This window comes from Monodon monoceros, unplaced genomic scaffold (assembly GCF_005190385.1).
Source record: "Monodon monoceros isolate NGI ecotype Baffin Bay Population unplaced genomic scaffold, NGI_Narwhal_1 Super_Scaffold_22, whole genome shotgun sequence".
NCBI lineage: Eukaryota > Metazoa > Chordata > Mammalia > Artiodactyla > Monodontidae > Monodon > Monodon monoceros.
This window is the reverse complement of record NW_021703779.1, coordinates 90,877,861-90,889,545: the sequence shown is the minus strand read 5'-3', so window position 1 is coordinate 90,889,545 and position 11,685 is coordinate 90,877,861. Positions and strand designations below refer to the sequence as shown.

Here is an 11,685-nt window from a genome sequence, read left to right as displayed (position 1 = left end):
ACACCATGATCAAGCGGGGTTTATTCCAGGAATGCAAGGATTCTTCAGTATATGCAAATCTATCAATGTGATAAACCATATTGACAAATTGAAGGAGAAGTACCATATGGTCATCTCAATAGATGCAGAGAAAGCTTTCGACAAAATTCAACACCCATTTATGATAAAAACCCTGCAGAAAGTAGGCATAGAGGGAACTTTCCTCAACATAATAAAGGCCATATATGACAAACCCACAGCCAACATCATCCTCAATGGTGAAAAACTGAAAGCATTTCCACTAAGATCAGGAACAAGACAAGGTTGCCCACTCTCACCACTCTTATTCAACATAGATTTGGAAGTTTTAGCCACAGCAATCAGAGAAGAAAAGGAAATAAAAGGAATCCAGATTGGAAAAGAAGAAGTAAAGCTGTCACTGTTTGCAGATGACATGATACTATACATAGAGAGTCCTAAAGATGCTACCAGAAAACAACGAGAGCTAATCAATGAATTTGGTAAAGTAGCAGGATACAAAGTTAATGCACAGAAATCTCTGGCATTCCTATATACTATGATGAAAAATCTGAAAGTGAAATCAAGAAAACACTCCCATTTACCACTGCAACAAAAAGAATAAAATATCTAGGAATAAACCTACCTAAGGAGACAAAAGACCTGTATGCAGAAAATTATAAGACACTAATGAAAGAAATTAAAGATGATACAAATAGATGGAGAGACATACCATGTTCTTGGATTGGAAGAATCAACATTGTGAAAATGACTCTACTACCCAAAGCAATCTATAGATTTAATGCAATCCCTATCAAACTACCACTGGCATTTTTCACAGAACTAGAACAAAAAATTTCACAATTTGTATGGAAACACAAAAGACCCCGAATAGCCAAAGCAATCTTGAGAACGAAAAACGGAGCTGGAGGAATCAGGCTCCCTGACTTCAGACTATATGACAAAAGCTACAGTAATCAAGACAGTATGGTACTGGCTCAAAAACAGAAAGATAGATCAATGTAATAGGATAGAAAGCCCAGAGATAAACCCACGCACATATGGACACCTTATCTTTGATAAAGGTGGCAGGAATGTACAGTGGAGAAAGGACAGCCTCTTCAATAAGTGGTGCTGGGAAAACTGGACAGCTACATGTAAAAGTATGAGATTAGATCACTCCCTAACACCATACACAAAAATAAGCTCAAAATGGATTAAAGGCCTAAATGTAAGGCCAGAAACTATCAAACTCTTAGAGGAAAACATAGGCAGAACACTCTATGACATAAATCACAGCAAGATCCTTTTTGACCCACCTCCTAGAGAAATGGAAATAAAAACAAAAATAAACCAATGGGACCTAATGAAACTTCAAAGCTTTTGCACAGCAAAGGAAACCATAAACAAGACCAAAAGACAACCCTCAGAATGGGAGAAAATTATTTGCAAATGAAGCAATTGACAAAGGATTAATTTCCAAAATTTACAAGCAGCTCATGCAGCTCAACAACAAAAAAACACACAACCCAATCCAAAAATGGGCAGAAGACCTAAATAGACATTTCTCCAAAGAAGATATACAGACCGCCAACAAACACATGAAAGAATGCTCAACATCATTAATCATTAGAGAAATGCAAATCAAAACTACAATGAGATATCTCTCACACCAGTCAGAATGGCCATCATGAAAAAATCTAGAAACAATAAATGCTGGAGAGGGTGTGGAGAAAAGGGAACACTCTTGCACTGCTGGTGGGAATGTGAATTGGTACAGCCACTATGGAGAACAGTATGGAGGTTCCTTAAAAAACTACAAATAGAACTACCATATGACCCAGCAATCCCACTACTGGGCATATACCCTGAGAAAACCAAAATTCAAAAGGGTCATGTACCAAAATGTTCATTGCAGCTCTATTTACAATAGCCCGGAGATGGAAACAACCTAAGTGTCCATCATCAGATGAATGGATAAAGAAGATGTGGCACATATATACAATGGAATATTACTCAGCCATAAAAAGAAACGAAATTGAGTTATTTGTAATGAGGTGGATAGACCTAGAGTCTGTCATACAGAGTGAAGTAAGTCAGAAAGAGAAAGACAAATACCGTATGCTAACACATATATATGGAATTTAAGGAAAAAATGTCATGAATAACCTAGGGGTAAGACAGGAATAAAGTCACAGACCTACTAGAGAATGGACTTGAGGATATGGGGAGGGGGAAGGGTGAGCTGTGACAGGGCGAGAGAGAGGTATGGAAATACATACACTAACAAACGTAAGGTTGATAGCTAGTGGGAAGCAGCCACATGGCACAGGGATATCGGCTTGGTGCTTTGTGACCACCTGGAGGGGTGGGATAGGGAGGGTGGGAGGGAGGGAGACGCAAGAGGGAAGAGATATGGGAACATATGTATATGTATAACTGATTCACTTTGTTATAAAGCAGAAACTAACACACCATTGTAAAGCAATTATACCCCAATAAAGATGTTAAAAAAAAAAGAAACCAATACAGATAAATCATGTCATTCACCTAATCAAAACCCTTTAGTAGGAGTATTCCCAATGCTCCTAGCATAAAGCCCAAAATAATGAAGGGGCCCTGCCATCCAGTCTCAGCTCCCAATACTCTCCCCCTTGCTTAATGTGCTCTAGCCACAGGAGACACCTTTCAGTACTTCAAGTCCCTTGCACGTGTTCTAGCTTCAGGTCTCTGCACATGATGTTTGTTTCCTCTATGTGGAACACTTCCTCCATTCATCCCTCCTCTATCTCCTTCTACCCCAGGTGATCCTTCAGTTCTCATCACTTCTTCAGGAGAGTCTTCCCTGACATTGCAGACAGAGTCAGGTCCTCCTGTTCTAAGTACTTATAGAACGCTTATTTTTCCTTCATAGCTCTTATTTCAATTTGCAGTTTTCTACTTATAGGTGGGATTATTAATGTCTGTTATCACTCCTACTAGACTGTAAGCTCCATGATAGTAGGACTCTTGTCTGTCTTGTTATAACCTGACATTTAGTAAGAGCTCAGTAAATATCTGTGAAATAAATGACTTCTCCCTGTTAATCAGGGTGGACCTTATCGGCACTAGCTCCATTTTCCTCTCCATTCCAACCCATGTCATCAGATAAGTAACCTCAATGGCTATGGATGACTCATCCAACTCTCTAGCTTCATTGTCCCTTGACCTCCTCTACTTCTGCAACCTCTGACTACATGCCACTTCACGTGCCATTTCTAGCTATTAGTGCCCTAGACCACCCGATAAACATGGAGCTGCTCCGCTTCAGAATTTCTGAACTCCACTAACCCAATCTCTGGCTACAACCTCTTACCCCTATTACTTCTTGGTTCTCAGAATACCCACTCCTCATTTTCATCAAGATCTCCCATCCTTTGACTTCTCCCATTCTTCAGCTCATTACCACTTTATTGCTTAACTCCCTATCCCGTCTAGTGGCCATGGTACATCACTTCAAACACTCTTGCTAGCAGCCTCACTGCTCTAATCCATTTTAATCTGCCATTTACTGAGCTACTATGAGTTACTATGGACCACTCTATATGCATTACTTCTGGAACTTGTCACAACACCTATATGAGGTAGAGACCACCATTACCCCCTTTTACAGATAAGGAAAAGGATTCTTAAAGAGGTGAAGTAACTTGTGCGAGGTCACACAGAAAGTGATGGAGCAGGGTGCAGTTGGGATCTGAAAGAGATCTGTCTGACACCAAGGTCTGTGCTCCGAACCAGCAGGTTACTTTGTAGCTCAGAGGGAATGATAACTCTGACTGCAACACGGAAAATGAACGGGAGGGAAGCAGGCCAAGTGTGAAGGCTTGGCGACCAAGGCAGCAATCCAGGGGAGAGTTGATGGTGGGCTAAGCCTTATCTCTCAGAACATCTCGAAAGATCCAAACTAAAAGCCCACTTACTTCAGGCGTGTGACTTTACAGGATGGATCTGGTGGGCTTTGGCTGAGGATGGCACAACTAGGTGTGCCTAGAAGAGACCAAAAAGAAAACCAGCAGTTTAATACATTCTTTCAGGATACAATTTCTACTTTAACTTATCTACTTACTTATCTATGTTTATACTTAAGGTATGATGACATTCATTAAATGCTTCCGTTTGCTGGGAATTTATTATAGTCTTATTTACACTTCCAACCACGCTGTGAGCTACTCTCCCATTTTACAAATGAGGAAAGTGAGGCGCAGAAAGATGAGGGAAATTGCTTCACACCCCAGTTAGTTAATGATAAAGACGGAATCAGAACCCCAATCCGCTGCTTTCCTAGTCACTTACCCAGCGCCAAGGGCCAACCTTAGAGCCGCACTCCCCACACTACACCCGGGCCGTGGAGACGCTTGCGGGTGCGGGGATCCGAGGACGCGCTGCGCTCCGACCTGAGGACCTGAGCAAGAGCAGGGAACTGACCAGCACGTCTGAGGCCGGTGCCCAGATCTGGGCTGACCAGCCGGCCGGCTCACGGGACCCGGTTTCGAGGCCTGGCGCCCCAGCTGGATGGGGAAGGCCATGGGCCCCGGAGCGGCCGTACCCTGGGGAGCGACCCCGTTTCTTACACCCACTCTGAGGGCGCCACCTCCCAAAGGCACGGTGACACGGCCTGGAAGCCACCAAGCCCAGGACGGGCCCGCAGAGAAAGGAGGCAACAGCTCGGTCACCTGTTCCGTTCCCCCGTCGCAGAATCACAAGACCCAGTGGCGAATACCTAAGTCACCTATTTGGGTTTTCTGCCCGACTTCAGCCACAGTCTGGGGTCTACGGATGGCCGTCCTTGGGCCCAGGAACCACCATGTGCTTTTGTTTGGTTTTTTGTTTTTGTTTTTTCTTTTTGAGGAGATGACCGATACTTTTCCTTAGAATTTCAAACGGGTCACGTCCACCCTCCACCCGCCCTTCAAAAAATTAAAAAGTTAAGAATGCTGACGCGGAGCTGTCAGCCAGAGATGCTCTGATATCTTTACCTCAATCCCGCAAGCTCGCGGTGTCAGTCCCCACCCCCGGCGTCCCTCAGCATTCCTTTCCGTTCTCTCCTCCCCCACCCCCACGCACGCCTACACGCACGCACCCCACACGCACGGCCCCCCACACGCACGCACCTCCCAACAGACGCGCCGCACGCACGCGCTAAGGTTCTCCACACACACACCCATAAATTGCTGCAACCAGGCGCGTCCTCCCGTGCCTCTCCGCGCAGACGCGTGTTCCCCAAGTCCTGCGCCTCGACCCCCACTCCACACGCGCATCCTCTAGAGCCTCTCCCATCTCCCCTTTCCAGGGCGGGCTTTCCTCGGGGGCCGGCGGCCCGGCCCTCCCCGCCCCCCAGCTTCGCGGGCAGCGAGGTCCCTCCCCGGCGCGCTGAACTCACCCCGAACGAGCCTGCGGCAGGCCAGTCCAACTGGGCCGCCGCTTCCCTCCTCGCATCCCAGGAGACACCGGGCGGGGTGTGGCACCTCCCACGCTCGGCCACCGGGGCCTTCGGACTACTGGGAAGCCAGCCACTCAGCCGGAGGGAACTCCCTCGACTTCCTGTCCCTCCCAACGGAGTGGGCGCTGGGGGGCAGGGTGGTGCGGCGGGAGGCGTTTCTCGTTCTCGCTGAGAAAAGCGCTCACCTGGTTCCCAAAGCCAGTTTGCCCTTCCTCTCCTTCCTGCCAGAGGGAAGGGAGAGCCAAGGTCTTGGGGCGGAGAAGGGGAAATGACTCAGAGAGGAGGCGTCTCAGAGGGAGGGGCCGGCCTGGAAAGGGGGGGGGGCATTGGGGAGCGGGAGGGAAAGGGGAGGAAAAAAGAGGATGGGAAAACCGCGGTGGGAGAGGTTTCGAGGGTGTCTAGCGCAGTCCTGGGAATCCTGCCTGGTCAACCCCGAATCCAGGAGCCACTAGGCTGGATCTTTTCCTAGGTTTTGGGCCCTGACTTCTTTACCCCGTGCCAAAGGCAGTCAGAGCCAAGACCCTTGCTAGCAACTACCGGGCAGCACGGAATCTTCTGGGCTGGGCAAGGGCACAGGAATTAACTCTTCATGTCCTTTGGAGTCAATACTAGTAGTCTTTACCTCATAGTGTTGCTGGGAGAATTAAATTAGTTACTACATCTCAAGTGATTAGAATAGTGTCAGGGACACTGTAAGCAATCAGTCAGTGATAGCTCCTATTATTACAAAGGTGTTCATTTGTTGGTGGTCTGTGTCACCTCTAGATTGTGAGTCTCATGAGGGCAGAGACTACGTATTTTCTTTATCACCGAACTACAGCACCTGACACAAAGCAGCTATCAATAAATTATTTGTTGAGTTAATGAATAAATGGGTGATTGAATGATAACTTGGACTAGTGGCTATGCCAAGACCTTCTCTGCCACGTAAGGGGTGCGTTTGTGGAAGTTTGAGGAAGAAGGGCTATGATTGGGAAAGGTGGTACATAGGACTCCTGTGGATTGCTATATCAAGTGACCTGCTCTGCCCTTGGAAAATGGAATGTCTTTGGCAGTTTCCTACATGGACGACTGTCAGACAGCTGACCTGAAATTTGAAACTGAGCTGTGGCTAGCTACATCAGTATTTGCATCTTGTACAGTTAGTAAGTAAAGAAGGAAGGGGGAGAGGGCTGAAGTGGAAAACTCAAAAATAATGGTGGCAAATGTTAAGTGGGGGAGATTGGTGGGGGGAGCTCTGAATGAATCGAAGTGTGTATGGAGGAGTATAGTGACCCCAAAAGGAAATCTGATAGCGGTCCTAAAGTGACAGTAAGGTTATCCACCTTTCTGTTCTAGTCATAGGGTTCCTGATGATCTGCCCTCATGTCCCAACATTCTTGGGGTAGGTATGCAGATTAGGCTTCTATCACTACATTCACTAAACTTGCATTTATGGAAATTAATACTGTTAGAGCTAGAAGGGACCTTAGAGATTACTCATACATTTCAATTCAGAGTTGAAAAACTAAGAGCCAGAAATGGATAGCAAAGGGCTTGGGCTTTGGGATTCTCTGGCCTTGGTACTGAATCTTTCAGGGCCTGAATTTGTTGTGTGTCCCATTATTCCTTTAATTCCTGCCCCACCCTATCCCAAGCCCCAAAGAGACTGAATGAAAGGACATAAGTAGAAGGTCAGCAGAAAGGAGGGAGAAAGGAAGTTCCTCACCAGACCCTGACTTTACTTCCTTTTTTCCCCCTCCAGGGAAGGTACCTGGGCCTTCAGCTAACTGCTATAGTACAACAGCTCCACCACGGTACCCTGGAAGCTGCGTTATCCACATAAACCCCACAGGCAAAGGCTTGAACCACAGCTAATCTGAGTCTTGGCAAAATGCCTGTGACCCTCCCAGAGAACAAGAAGATAGGAGGCTTGCAAGAAGTTGCTTCACGGCCATCTCCCACTCACCTCTGTATCTCTCCTCTCCCCTGGGAAACTGTCAAGAGACAGTTTTGCATCGCCTCCCACCTGCTGAGATCTGATGAGATAAGAGTCTTCCTGACTCATCCCACTCAGAAGAGAGCTACAGACTATAAAGTCATTTAGTTGCAGTCTAGAATTGGCTTCGGAACAACTGGATATCCCATAACTACCATTGCAGTCCTCTGGCCCCTTTTGTTTCAGTGTACATCATAATGGCCTTTTCCTGCCACTGTACATCGGGAGAATCAGCTCAAATTCCATGTTTCTGGGACTTCCAATCTGGTGGGAGGAGTAGCAGATCCTCTTTGCCGTCTATGCACAAGTAGAGTGGGCATTTACATTCTGTTATTTGAAAGACTTCTCTTGGCCCAGAATATGTTCCCAACAGGCTTGCCAGAGCATTGTTGGCTGACCCTTTCCAAACCTGAAAATCTGAAGCTTGCCCCACCCCAGTCACCCCTAGGTTAGACAACAAAAGCATTGCCTCTGGAAGGTCCTTGTTAACATTTTCTTGTTTTCTGAGAAGGAAGGAAGAGGTAGAGTGAGGAGTTGATAGAGATGTGAATTTTTTTTTTTTTTTTTGGCTGTGTTGGGTCTTCGTTGCTGCGCGTGGGCTTCTCATTGCGGTGGCTTCTCTTGTTGTGGAGCACGGGCTCTAGAGTGCAGGCTCGGTAGTTGTGGCACACGAGCTTAGTTGCTCCACGGCACGTGGGATCTTCCCAGACCAGTGATCGAACCCGTGTCCCCTGCATTGGCAGGTGGATTCTTAACCACTGCACCACCATGGAAGCCCGAGATGTGAATTTTGCCCATGCCCTTCCATTTACACATTACTGATGGCTAATATATTAATTATTCTAATTGTTCCCTTTGAAAGAGACTGGCCATAAAGAACGATAGCCTGTTAACCAAGAGGGAGTTGTGGGAATGCTGGACCAGAGATACATGCCTGAGAGGAATTATATGAGTGGTGGTGTGGAGTTCACCTAAGACAAACCTCACAATATATGAGGTGGCCCATTTGTCATTCTGCTTATCAGGTTCTTATTCTATTCAACCAGCACTTACCAAGTATCTCCTATGTACAAGGCTGGTAAGAGCTTCCACTCTCACCCCTGCGTCTCCAATAACGGCTTTGTTTTTCAGCTACCACTAGTAACTCTAATTCAGAGATTGAAAATTATTGGGGTAGAATTATTGAGTTGCATACCCCACCAGATTATAAAGTCAGGAATACTTTTTAATATGCCCCCACAGATATGAGTAGAGTCCTTGGAACATAAATAAACGCCGTGTGAATGACCAGGCCAGACCTATCACAACTGTAACTTGCATGTTATGCCCGACAGTTATAGGAAGATCACCTTGGTCCTAACCCTGACCCCTAGAAATTCACAGTGAGGGAGAGTCATTCTCATTAGCTATCATGCTATATACATTTCCAGTATCCATGTAACAACCTATCTGGCCTCCATTACTCCTAATCTTTGTAACACACCACCTCGCCCCTACCTACAGGCTCAGCTTCACTGAGACTCTAGGACCAACGCTATTTCTAGGAAGGGGAATATAAAGAGCTCCATGTCTGCTCTGGCCTGGCACATTAGGATGGAGCCAGCCTTTCCAAACATCACATCCCCCAAAATGTATAAACTCTTAGCTGTGGGTAATAGCCCCATATTCAGCTTCTGCATGGGCTGCTGTTCTCCAGATGGGCCACTAACCCCTGAAATTCCAAATTTTTGTCTTTTATATTTTAACCCTCTTGCCTTTGGGCTTCCTAGTCGCTTTGCTAGCTGCCACCTTTGACTGGACTGCTTCGCTTCACATTGCATGCCCCCTTTAGTAACTCTGATTAAATTATGTCCAAGCCCAGCTCGGGGGTGGGGGGTGGGGTGGGGTGGGGGTGGATCTCCTAACCCTCCCAGGCTCCTCCTACAGGCCAGATGTTTAACAGCAAGTCAGCTTACATCTGGCCCTATCCTGACTTTAACCACTAGGTTCCAGCACTGGGATTTTCTTTGTTCTTCCTTAATTCCCACCTTCTGGCCCAGTCACTGAAACTGAATGTGCCGTGTTTCCTTGGGCCTTATACTTTCATTTCTTTAGTCTTCCTGACTGTATCTTCCTCCTGAAACCAAAGTCTTCATGATTGGATCTTGATTTCCAGATGCTCCGGATCCTCCCTGCCCAAATCTCTACCCACTACATAATTAATTTCCCCTAAGTCATTTAGACAATTCCAGTAACCCATGACCTTTTTCCTTTTAATCTTCCCCCAATTCAAACTCCAGTGAGAGACAATCAAGAACTCATGAATACATATATATTTATTTAATTCATAATATAGCATTTTGAATGGGCTGGGATATTTTTTTTAGAGGGATGAGGCTGTGTAATCCACAGATGCTCAGATTTCTGTCACTAGGAGAGACACTACTGGTCCAGAGCTCCCAGTACAAACAAGCCTGGGATAAAATATTTGATAAAAAATAGTCCAATAATAGTCTAATAAATATTCTAGGCGAGAACAACAACATAGCATATGTCTGAAGCTGGCAGACCAGACTGTAAAAGGCAGTTTCACCTGACCTAATGGCCGTCAACCTGGCCAACCTGTAATACACAAAGTACAGCCCAATGGCTCTGAGGCTGCAGTTGGCTTCAGGAATTAAAATAAATGTGGGAGTAGTTCTCATCTGTCAGCCTCACATTCTCCATTCTGTAGAAGAAAGGGTATCAAATATTTGTACTTATCAAAAAGTCCATCTGTGGATTGCTCCAACCAGGTAGTCATATATAAATATGTAAACCATGGAAGCTTAGAAAATTCACCTAGCGTATTTTAGCCGAAAAGAACATAGAAGTGATTTTGCTGCAATTTGAAATTCACTGCATCCAAAGTTTACACAATGGAATTGTATGATAAAAATACATACAGACGCAGTTACTCTTACTTACAAGTAGCCAGAACTCCAATGTGGCATTAAAATTTCTTTCATATTCTCAAAGCATGTTTAACTTTATTGTTGATTATTTTTGTGCTTTCTTCAATAAGACGATATAAAAAGTGAAAATAAGCATAAATTGCAGACAGAAAGAATAATGTGCTGGCAGAAGGGATTGTACGAGAACAGACTGAGGAGAGCAACAGTGAAAACTTATGCAGTCTCCTTCCTTGAAGATGTTAAATACAGGTCCTATTCCCTTTGTCCAACTGGGTTTAGCTAGAGGTAGTCAATGACTTCTCTTAAGGTACCTGGCATTGACAGTATTCTATGAAAGTCTTAAGTTTACTGAAGTATCTGGGACTCACCACACCCCCACTGAATACTTTGCCACCATGTTTTTTCTTGGAAAGCACTTTTTATTATTCGGCTCAGAAACTTCATTGCTTACCCCAAACCCAGTTTATTTTCCTACTTTATTCAGTAGACTTAGCTCTGAGTGATTTTGGGCTATGACCAAAACTGAAATCCACATTCAAAGTTTGAAAAGACTGAAAGGTTATGGAAAAGAATGGTGCCACATGCTCCAGACAATTCCCCAAGTCAACTTCCAAAAGAGCTTTTGAGGAAGACAATACTCATTTACATGTATGAGTCCTAGGACATTTGCAAAACAATATCAATACAGCCCAAATGGAGAAGAGGCCAAGCATTTCTGCCCAGAAAACAACAAACACCAATATGGCTATCAGAGTACAACAGGGAAACTTTGATTATTCATTTGTTCACTCATACATTCATGCAATTAACATTAGCCAGGCAACTACTCTCTGTTCCACACCCTGTGTCAGGTGTTGAACATACAACAGCAAAACCGAAAGACACAGTCTTTGCCCTCAAGGTATTCACAGTCTAGTGGGGAAGACGATTCTTACATGTTAAACCTTTGTGTGCATCAGAATTACCTGGGGGAGCTTGTTAAAAATGTAAAATTCCACTTATGTGCCCAGACGTTTTAATTAAGAAGATCGAGGGTGAGGTCTAGGAATCAATTGTTTTAACAAACACCAAAGATGACTCTAACAGGTGGTCTGAGGACAACACTTTGAAAAACACTGCTATACAATGTGATTATTGCTGAGAGGGGGTAGTGCTCAGGGTGCCATGGGAGCTGGAGAACATAATCCAGCCTAGGGGTTCAGGAGTTAATCTAGTCTAGTGGGGTAGAGGTGGGGAAAGCAAGTCCAGGCTAGAGTCAAAAGTAGGATGGAGAAACTGAAGCTTTGTCTCAGGTCAGT

General features: G+C 45.1%; 1 protein-coding gene across 8 annotated transcripts in view; it reads right to left on the bottom strand.

Moving 5' to 3' along the window:
* Positions 1-5,716, bottom strand: part of LOC114906326 (NACHT, LRR and PYD domains-containing protein 12) — a 51,593-nt gene extending 45,877 nt beyond the window's left edge. The window contains exons 1-3 of one of the 8 annotated variants that reach the window (XM_029241064.1): positions 5,417-5,716; positions 4,330-4,438; positions 3,957-4,023 (exon numbers count right to left, since the gene is read on the bottom strand). The gene's annotated coding sequence lies outside the window, so the exon portion shown is untranslated. Of the gene's footprint in view, positions 1-3,956; positions 4,024-4,329; positions 4,983-5,012; positions 5,065-5,416 lie in introns of those variants that run through there. The other 7 variants (XM_029241069.1, XM_029241066.1, XM_029241067.1 and 4 more) reach the window with 7 other exon arrangements.
* Positions 5,717-11,685: the final 5,969 nt, after the last annotated feature.